Source organism: Scomber scombrus, chromosome 1 (genome assembly GCF_963691925.1).
Source record: "Scomber scombrus chromosome 1, fScoSco1.1, whole genome shotgun sequence".
NCBI classification, from domain to species: domain Eukaryota; kingdom Metazoa; phylum Chordata; class Actinopteri; order Scombriformes; family Scombridae; genus Scomber; species Scomber scombrus.
Window position 1 is genome coordinate 31,123,741 of NC_084970.1, and position 11,718 is coordinate 31,135,458.

Consider the following 11,718-nt stretch of genomic DNA (forward strand, 5'->3'; position numbering starts at 1 on the left):
GTTGATATTGCCTGCTGCTAAGACTTTGAAATAAATATATAAAAAGCAGATATTCTAACATGTAATTAATTGTCTGTCCTCTCTCTTTCTAAGGTGAAAGATTTAATTAAATATTGAAAACTTAAACACTCTTCATACTTCAAAATATAAATCTGGAAGCTGCTTTTTAAAAGGGAAATGTGGGCTTGCAGGAAGCCATTAGAATCTTTCAGGGCTTTCCATGTGGTGGCACTATTGATACACTTTTTTGAGCTAAAAAGCACAAACTATACAGTGCTACACAACAATCCCCTCTCCCAGTCTTTCCTAATTGGATATTAAAATCTACAACCCCTGCTATTTTTTTCATTCAACTATGAATTCATGTTACCTTTGATTAGTCCTGATAAAGAAGAAATAAAAGTAATGAATCATAAGGCCACAACACAATACTACAGTGCATTAATCCCTCAGCTATCATGCAGTGCACTCTTGGGCCTTGCTTTACGTCTGTGGATTCTTATCTGCCTTCTGTTTTTCTACTAAACTAGTTCTCTTGTGATAAAAACAGTCATTCATTCCTACCACGTTTACTATTATAGAGGCAATTTAGCCCAGACAAGCTCGATGTCTGCATCCTCTTTGAACGCTCACAATTACGAAGCAGCTCTTACAGCATAAAGATGAGCAGACGTCTGGATAATAGATAGATTGCGTCACACTTTTTTTTCCTTCCCCTCATGTTTCGATGATAGCAAAAAAATATTTCTAAAAAATAAGCTCAACAGATGTCTTCCACAATAGATGAATTCAGTCAGAGATATGCCAGCTGCAGCCTGTTTAATTTTTGGTTGTTATGTAAATACGTTCCTCTTTGTGAAGGAAACCTTTGAAATGTGAATTTTAAGAGAACAACTCATTCAATTCTGCTTTCTTCATCACACAATTCAGTGATCGCTGCATTGGTGTTGAAGTTCAAGGCTGTTTTCCACTTGCCAAAGCTGTGTGTGGTCCCATGGTTGGTTGAATTCAACACTGTTTTGTTTATTAACACATGAATAAACTTATTTTTTCATCAAATGGTATTCAACTAGATTAACATTTTTCTGACATACTGTTTACTTAGAGTACAAGGCTGAATTTCCCCATAAACATGACCAACTTGAACACAAAGCTGCATCGATTAGCTGAATGATTGCTTACTCGACCAGAAAATTAATTGCTAACTATTTTGATCATCAATCAGTGTCACAGCAATTCATGAAATAGCCACGAAATTGAATCTATGGATTTGTGTATATGGACACAATTGCTGCTTTCCAAAGGAGATACCTCTACTTTTTACTTTTAGTATGTACTGCAGCTGCCCTTACAAAGAGCCTACTGTCATTGGCTTCTGTCATTGGCACTATCAATGCACTGTCATCGGTCTGATCTCCCTCAGTGGCTGATTCAATATGATGTATCTTTCGCTGCGCAGAGGATTGTGGGTCAGAATAGCCAGAAAAGTATGCTGGCTTGCATACTGCAAAATACTGCAAAATGAGACAGGATGTAATAGGACATCCTGGTACCTTTGGTATACTGCATTTGACACACTATATTATGACATGCTGAATCTTTTTCTAGCAAACTAAATCATATGATATTATGAGTATCACATCACACCCACATTTTCCCTTTTTTTCCCCATAATACTTTCAAAGAGCCTGTCAAGAGGTGCAGTTCAGCTGACGTCTATATTATTGGACTTAGTGAACTTTGCTGCAGGAGACTGCTGTTTGCTTCCAGCTTCCAACCACATTTCAAGAGATCATATTAAGCCAAACCATGATCTTTCCCTGACCAAGTGGTTTTTGTGCCTAAACGTAACCAGACCTTAACCACAGCGCTGTCATGCCATAAAACATGATTATGTTGTGATTTGTAAGGATTTTGGAGAGTCCCAACTCACAGAAAAACTAAATGTGGTGCAGACAACCAAGATATTCCTAAGTTAAATACATTAGTTTGAAAGTTGTGCTGAGTGTGATGAAAATAAAAGGAAAATGTGTGTCCATGTACACAAATCTATAGATTCAATGTTGTGACTATTTCATGAACTACTATGACACTGGGTTGGAATATTTTATGGTTCCTTTAGTCCTTCTTTAGTCCTCTATGATAGTAAACTGACTACATTTTACCAGTCTCTTTCAGGGGTACCACAGTCAGACAGACACATTTAAAGTCAAAAAGCAATTTTGCTGACCTGGTGTGTAGTCAAGATTTTTTTTGTCTAACTACAATTTCCAAGGTTAAAAAGAAGCTTTTGTGCTCAGCTAACCAATATTGCTTCAGGATATCGACAGTGGAACAGTGGTTGAAATGAGCTCCCATTTACTTACTTTAAGTACCATACTTAAACACAATTTTCAGATACTTGTACTGTACTTGAGTATTTCCATTTTATGCTATTTTATACTTCTACTTCACTAAATGTATTTGACAGTAAGTTTAGTTACTTTTCATATAACGATTTGACACAATGGATAATATAGCAAGCTTTTAAAATACAACACATTGTTAAAGATGAAATCAGTGGTTTCAAACCTTTTAGGGCTTTTGATGTTTTACAAAAAGCAGTGTTTAGTCAGGATGACATTTCTGATGTCTATTAGCACCCCCCATCTAAGCCTCTTACATGGTTTCATTACAATAAATGTTCAAATGATCCAATCTTTCACCAAACAATCCATAAACGTGTTGATTTGTGACCAGAACTTTCTTTCTTTCTTCTTTCCTCTCCTATTAATCATCTCACAACCTTTGGAGGGGGGTTGAGAACCAGTGAACTAAACTATCTAGCTGTGTATCAAGTAGTTCGAACTAGCTCCACCTCCAGAAGCAACAACACTTAAAATGCTGCTCTAACTTTGATGCTTCAGTATTAGATGCACAGAAATAGGGACAGCATCAGTACTTTTTCTTTAACACATTTGTATGAACTTTTAAACTTTTGTGATTTGTGTCTCATCACTCATTGGCACTGACCAAAGGTACATTTAATGGTTTCAATGGTGTATAATTGTGACAAAGACCAATCCATTTATCTAATTTACACTGACATATTTCTAACCATGCATGTAATTTGTTTGTTTTGCTAATACAAAATCATCATCTGGAGCATTGCTACTGCATACTATCAAGAGTTTCTTTGTGTTTAGTGTTATGTTTTGTTGTAGTTACATCACATTACATTTTGTTTCCTCCTTAAATCAAATCAGCCAAGTATTGTTACCAAACTCACCATGATTCATCAAGATTCAAAGGGGGTGGCAACCAAACACTTCTTGGTTTTATGCTCATGTTTGACATCATCAGTGATGCAATGGGTAAAACTAAGCATGAAAGGGAGGGCGGGGGGAGTTATTATGGGTTAAATGTTTTGTTGATTATATTTAGCATAATTTGTATATTTGTGAAATCTTGGCAAGTCGGAGAGGACTATTTAAAGTCATGTTTGTACAGATATGGTGTCAACTGATACAAGTAACTCTGTCATTTACTTGTTATACATCTGTGACTCCCCTGAGAGCGACATGGTCCTGACTAAACTGATGATGCAACAGATTGTAGGATTGTAGGACCTATTTAACGGAGCTGTTGTTGGTCATTTGGGAGAGGAAATGATGTCTGTGTGCATGTGTTCACATGAGCATACTGCAAGTGTTGTGTTGTGTGCAACTTTCCTTGGGTAAGAAAAGTTTACTTTAGTTCATTTTTGTCTTTGTGGTAAAACACATTTATTTTTGGTCGTACTGTGTAGATAATCTTATTTTAGTCTGAGTCTACCTCCTACCACCTTATTTAACACGTCCCCATGGTAATACTTTAAGATGCAGTTGAAAACACTGAAAAAGATAGCAAATATACCTTGGTTCAAGATTTAGTTTTTACTTACCCATCCCACCCTTTGTCCTCACAGGCTGATTTTTAATGAACTCAACTCTACAGGAGTATATGTCCATGTGCCCTTCATATACAAAGATGTGAGACATTCAGATGAGGTCGATTTTTGAATTGAACTAAATGTAATTTGGTTAAGATTGAGGGTGTATGGTGGACACTCAGAGACAAGAATGAAACCCATTAAGAGTTTGCCACGTGCACTGCTCCCAAGATTTCACATTAACCACAATGCAACTCCACAGTGGATAGTTTGGTCTAAAATTCATGTAGCCTGTAGTAATGTAGCTTGGAGCTGTTAGCCTTAAACTGAGATAAAGTGTAGCCTATAAAGGTCTGGCAACTTCACTGCTTTCAGATTTTTTTTCTCTCATCTTCAAACTTCTTGTCTTCAGCCCCAGCTGATATGGACTCAAGTGGCTTCACTTTAGGACATTTATCAGATTTCACACTGTTCCATCTGGAGATACAAAAGGCTTTATACTAGTTTTTTACATGCAGTAGAAGTCTCCATCACCTCGAAACACCGTTTGATGTGGAATATTGGTGGAATTGCCCTTTAAACCACAGTGTCCTATGTATGGTGGTGATTTTTTTTTAACGAATGGTGAGAATTAAAGCAGCTTAAATGGCCTAATTTATAGTTCTTGGCATGAGTCAAGTTTAAAAACTGCTGATCCTAAACCTCCTATAATGCAACCTCTTTGTTAGACCCTTCCTGCATGTTACTTGACCACATCTTTCACTCCACACCTCCACTTTGAGACACAGGCTTTCTGTTTAACATTTGCTGTCTCCATGCCAAACTGAGATAACCCTGACAATGTCATTTTCTCAGAATACGAAGCTTCTCCAGAGCCTGATTAACAGTCTGTCTCAATCTATCAGTCCACACAACTCCATCCTCTGATTTCTTTGGTTGAACAAACGGATAATAATGATAGCAAGTGACAAAAACATAGATTCTTAATGTGTCTATGGGTGTTGTTACAGATTTGTCCTTAAAAAAAAAAAAAAAATTTCAGCTTCAAAAATCATGTGTCTGAGTCACGCTGTCATGATAGCAAATGTTTAAAACCTTTGGTCTCCTCCGGTAGACCTGAGCAAAGTGGTGTGATAAAGGTTACTGAAGTGTTAGTACTGATTAGTTTGTTTGGGTTTCTCAATCCAAAGAAGAAAACAAATGTCTGAGTTATGTGACCTGCAAAGTATCTGCTTATCACCAGCTGGCACGGCCAGTCTCACAGCAAGAACACCTGCTCTCATCCATTTGCTGTTAGCAACAGGTGTCACACTGAATCCTCCATAGTTTGGATATTAATTTGTTCTGTGTCTCCAGTATCATTTCATTGAGAACCAACAACTTGTGTTTGCAGCATTGGAAACTGATAAAATGTATAGATGAAACATGTTTGCTGTTTTTTGTGCTCTATTTTTTTATTTTCCTTTTCCTTTCCTTTTCCTCTTGTTTTTGTTTTATTTTTCTCCTTCATTCATATTTTCCTCCTTTGTCCTCCCATTGTTCCTCCCTTCACTCTTTTATTGCTTGAATCATGTTCTTTATGCCTGTCTTATTTTTTTCCATTCTCTGACTATAATTCAGAGTGATGGACTAGTGATTTATTCATCAAATCTCTTTCTGTGTGTGTCTCTAGAACCATTATGAGGAGCAGCCTGTGTACGATCCAGTCCTGTTTTCTCCAAGTCCCCACCTGAACCACATGTAAGTACACACACACAAAGACAAACATTAACAATGTAACTGTATATATAAATGCAGAAAAACATGCTCTCACTAATGCGTCTTCCTGGGCACAAACAAACACCTGCACATCCTGGAAAATTGTACCTTTTGTGAGTCGAAAGGCCCCCTCTGCTCAAAAAATGTGTTTCTTGTTTTTTCAGTTGGATTTTATTCTGTTTACTGTGCAGAATGATGTATGTGCAGAGTTCGTTGCCACATTCATCTGAAGGGGGGGACGTTTGTACTCACCTTAAATCTGTGTTTAAGGCCTGTACTTACGAGCATGATTTGTGACATCAAGCCAGTCGTGGTCAATGATTGAAGCCTCCAGTGTACATACACCAAGTATAGAAAACAGCTTGTACAGCAGTTACATTTTTGAAATGAACCATATTTGCATATTTGTTGATTCTGGATTTTTTTAATGAGAATATATTTTTTTAGATATCTTAAGACATGTCTGGAGGGAGTCTTTAAGCAGGGCATTTTGGGAATTGGCATGTTTCTGCTCAGATTCTTTGATAGCTCTCAAACAACAGTTGTTGCCACTAAATGTAACCTTAACTGTTTGCTATAAATGGTCCATTCTTTAATGTGTCTCGACTAATGCTGAAAGTAAATGGACACTTAAGAGCATTTGCTTAAGGCAAAGTACAACATAAGAAGTGTAGAGTAAGATAATTTTCGTTGTTTTCGAGGTAATGAAGAATAGTCACAATGAGAATATGGTGTGAAAGATGTTTCCATGTGCAACGTGGAAGCCAAGAAAATTGTGAAGATGCTGATTCATTTAGTTTTACAAAGAAGCACAGTCATGAGTCTGGTTACACTGAGTGTGATGAAATGGTTCCTTGAGGTAAAACGTCTAGTTTTAAATTGTGTATTTAGGTCACATTCAAACCAACAGTCACTGGATAAAAGGCACTGACTCAAAGCAACAAAGGCGAGAGATTTCCTGACTTTTAGTCTCTGTGATGTCCGGAGCCTAAGGATCAGTATCGGGGCCAATCCGGACATGTTTTGAAGAACTATTACCAGCTAAAATAAAGCAGATCAAATGCTGATCTTTTATTACTGTACTCTTCTATGTTTTGTCCACCTCAGCAACACCTGTTAGTGTTGCAGGACTTAAAAAGCAGTATTGTACCTGGCACTACATATTAACAGAAAACCAGTATTAAAGGACTCTTATTGAGATCAGGGGCAGAAAAACGGCAACATCCTTAGTCTCCAGTTTGGGTCAAGGTGCAAAAACTCACCATCCTACATTTCACATTATGTAAAACATCTTTCATTAGATCCTCCCTGCTCCATCTTTCATATTCAGTCATCCTTTTTTTTTTTTTTTTTTTTTTTAACTTTGTATGTGCTGTCACACAGAAACAAGATGGCATCAGTCAACCCTAAGTGAACTCTCTCACCCACCCACACAATCAGTCTCTTAGCCACACTTTTCACTCACTCACTGTTAATACAGTGAGACATGGTCTGAAAGAGGCACCTTGAGGTTGTATAATTTATCTTAACATTTAAGTCACAAATCAAATGGCTTTGTTCATTCACTGTTGTAAATACTGTCAAATAGTAATTATCAAGTCACAAGATTATGGAAAAATATTTTTGTAGTCAGGTTGTTGTACTTATTGTAGTTTAGAGTAAAAGTGTGTAAGTGAACCTCTAATGAAAAAAAGTGCAAATTAACACTAATAAACTACAATCATTTTAGCAATATGTTATAGTCAAAACAGAGGGTTAGGGATAGGGTTAGGGGTATTTTTACTGTTTATTGATTGGAAAAATCCAGTGTAGTCACCCTGTGGGAGATCCCTTCACTGTTTGTAGTGGTTAAATGCACTGGGATGCACAAGTGGCTCTCCTGTTTGCTGTGTGCATATGTTTAGGTTGCTGTGACGGCACTTGTGGTGAGGTTCTGATTGCACATACATAGTATAGTAATCATAGTATTTCCTGGCGAGTTGCAATTTCCCCAATTGTGTAGTTCTGTCTCATTAACCTATCAAATACAGCTCTGTCAATCTCTCACCACCACACATTTATATAAAGATTGAAGGATAAGGTAATGTCTGAATCTTTTTATTTTTATTTTAAATAAATAAGCACCCTGAAACAGAACTCCAAAATTAAAGTATGTCAAACTAATTACGGATGGCAATGGGCAATCCTGCCTGTCCTTAAGCATGTGTGACCCATAATATTTAACACCACCATCACCCACCATCTCCCTTTTTTCTCTCTCCCATCTAGGAGCAGCGGTTTCCTCAGTCAGATGAGCCTGAGAGCAGAATGACACCAGCATGCTCCACTGGGCCCTGTGAAAGGATGCCAGGTTGGTGTGAAAATCTCTGTGTTGCTTATCATAGTAAACATTGTTATTCACATTCAATTGATCTCCCTTTATTGGAATAAAGCATTGGCCTGAGTTCATTAAGTAAGATCTCTATCATCGCCACAACATCAATGGTCAGCACAGACCACAGGCCTGCCTCTTGCACACAATTTCATGAGTTATTTGCAGGTATTTAATGGTTAGATTTTTGGACTTTTTACAGACAGAGTGGTGCAATTTCAGTCAAATTACAAGTAAAAAAAAAAAACCTGAAAAGTTCCCACTTATTGTATTTTGATTTACATGTAATTTTTAATTTGCGAAATAAATCATAATAAATTAGCCTCTTGATATTATTATACTGACAGAAAATACTTTTGTATGTGTAGTTTTGTGTGTCTAATCATATATTAGCATATTAGGGTTGTTTCAATATTTTCCTAAAAGTAGCTGCTGTGTAACTGTTAATTCTTAGGACTTTTCTGTGATAGGGTTATGTTATTAAATGTGGAGTTTTAAGAAACATCCTAACATATTAAGATGTAATTTGACATAGAAAACTAAACAAAAGTATTTTCTGTCAGTTCAAGAATTATTAGGGGTCTAATTTATCAAGGGTTCTTGCAAATTAACAACTACACATGGATCTAATTATAATGAATTGGCACTTGCCAACACTTTTTTCTAGGTTTTTTTTCTCCTTATAATTTCCACCAAATTGCACCACAATCTCATTAAAATGTCCTAAAATTTACTGCTAAACACTTGAAAATGACATTACCGGGAAATAAAAATGGAAGGACCTGTAAAATAAAGTGTTACCCTGATTCTAATTGTGTAAAATGTTGTGGCTGAGCTTATTTATGTTTCAGTTGTTGTTTCGCACGATGCATTACTGTTGATTAAGATATAGCTGTTGGATGTAATATGAATACTAATGTCAGGGACTAAAGTGATTTTTGTGTTTCCTTTTAGGCCCCCAGCAAACTTAGGTCTCTCTTATCAGCTTATATTGTACATTGGCTTTAGGGATGTAAACATAATTGTTTTCATGCACACAGCTTATTCACATAATTACCATGGGATAATTAACTTTTTTTTTTTCAGTCACACAATAGGTAAGTAGTCACCTTCATAGTTCTCTACAAACTTCAGATTCAGCAGGGAATAAGAGAAACATATCAGTACAATAGGTTAATGTGACAATTTTCTATAATATTATTCATATCATAATTACATCTAACGTGTACTGCTATTACACTACTGCTACTTTCAGCCATACTCATTGCCAGCCTTATATCCCTGTACTGATCCTCATCTGCTGCTTATCGCTTTAAATTTCTATATATATATATATATATCGGAGAAGATTGTCTGCTCCAAGCCTGAAGTCTAGTGATTTGTGTAAGTTCGTAATTATCTGCTTCATAGCTGATGTATAGCCTGCTGCTGCATATTAGGTGGATTGCTGGGTTTAGATTTATTCATCTCAGTTCACTAAAAAGTTATTGCCGTCGTCGTCTCAGGTGCCCAGCAGGGGCATGGCCACACAGTGGTTGATGCCACAAGCCAATTTGCTAACTCTGCTGTAACACTACAGGAAAAAAACTTGCTGTTGCCACTCCTGCTCTCATGTAGCATTTCATAAAGCCCATCTTCACCCCGGCATCCACCTGTAGGCATCTGAGTCTGAGTTTCAGTGGGGGGAGTTTATTATCGTCACTCCCCAGTTGCTGCTTTGCTGTAGTTTGTGTTTGCTTGCGGGGAATGACGAGCTCAGAGCCTGATGCCAAATATCAACTCTGAGCATATTCCTTATTCTCATAATAAATCCGTTACGTGAGTTGGCTGCCTGAAATAAAGTTATGCATGTAGAAAAAAAAAAAAGAACTTCATACAGTTTATTAGTTTTGAGGGACAATTTAAAAAATGTATATTTTCATGTAAGCCATTCTGATGATATCCTGAATGGTGTTTAAATGCAGTACTTCATGTGAACTCACAACAACTTTTGGTATAACTCTGTCCCAGACCAAGAAATGATTTGTCTTTGAAAATCCATCTTATTCTACAACTCATCACTTGAGTCTTGTCATGGGTCAAACAGAAAGGCTAGACGTATTTTGTCAATGATACATTTGGTCTATTTTCTCTTATTGACTGCAATTGTGCAGATTGTTGCATTGTGAGGAAATAATGACTAACACACCGTGGATACTTGGGTGTTATGGGCACCAATCCTCATTATCCCACCATAGTCTACTCGCTGAGCACATGTACGTACATGATTGGACTTGCCCTTCCATTTCACTTGCCACGCTGCAAATAGCTGCCATGTTGGCGGGTTCACTTCATTCAGGCACGGCATGCTATTAAGGGGTTATTTGTATAATTTACCACTTCTAATTCCAAGGCTCAACCATATTGGCAGGAACATTCAAGACTAAATTGAGTGTGAAGATTGAGAGGAATTAATGTCTGCTGGACTGTGAGCTGAATGCGTGCCTTCAGTGGGCACTCGGCCACCACAAGGACAAGAGTCTGAGCAGGATTTGTACGTTAAAGGTTGACTTAGCAAAGTCAATAATTGAGCTACTCTGTGGGACTTTGTCCGCCCCAAAGCAATCAGGCATTCTTTTTTGTTGGACAAGAGAAGGGAGGCAAGCAATCTTATAGGACTATGAGGCTTTTAAGTGGAACAAAAACAAAAACTCAAAGAATTTATTTGTAAAGGAACAGAAGTTCGGGCATGGCTCTACAAATGATTTATTTGAAGTCACCACTCAAATACACTCTTTTTTATGTCCCCATATCAAATACACTCATGTAATGATTGTTTTTGTATTTTATCATTTAATGTTTTAATAATGCCTTTTTTAAAGTGTCAGAATAGCAGTCAGAATAACAGAAAGCTCACAATCTCGACAAGCAAGCAACACAGACAGGGACAGTAGCAAATGTCTTTTCAGTCTTTAGTGAATCATATCACCCAGCACTGCTCATACCAGCTCTGAATGAAGCTTTGCTGGTTGTGGAGGTTTGAGGGATGTACTTAAACATATCTGGATGGTGGGGTCCTTCCTCTGTTCTAAGTGGGAATTCAGCAGTGCTGGAAAGTAACTAAGTAGATTTAATCAAGTACCGTACTTCAGTATTTAAATACAAGTTCTTCTACTCAACATTTATTTGACAGCTTTAGTTACTTTTCAGATAAAGATTTGACACAATGGATAATGTAACAAGTTTTAAAAATACAACACATTGTTAAAAATGAAACCAGTGGTTTTAACCTTTATGCCTATTGACGTCTTACAACAAGCAGTGTGTAGTCATAGCTTACATTTCAGACGACTGAGTTGCTAACAGCTCCACCAAATAGTGATTTTTTTCCCCTCTAAACTTCTCACATGGTTTCATTTAAATAAATGTTCAAATGGTCCAATATTTCAGGATCAGAGTAGCTCTTGCACCACTGGGATTCAAACCAAAACAGCCGTGCCATGGCAACAAAATATGAAATAAAGAAGACCTCCACTTATGTCAGAAAATATTATTACAGTTTTCTGAACTATATTAAGCCTCAAGGAAAACTGACATGCACTAATTAGGTCACTCAGCCATGGTCACATATTGAAAAAGTGAGCTGACAGTGTAGACCATCATCCAGTAATAAAATGGATCATGTGATGTGATGCGATTC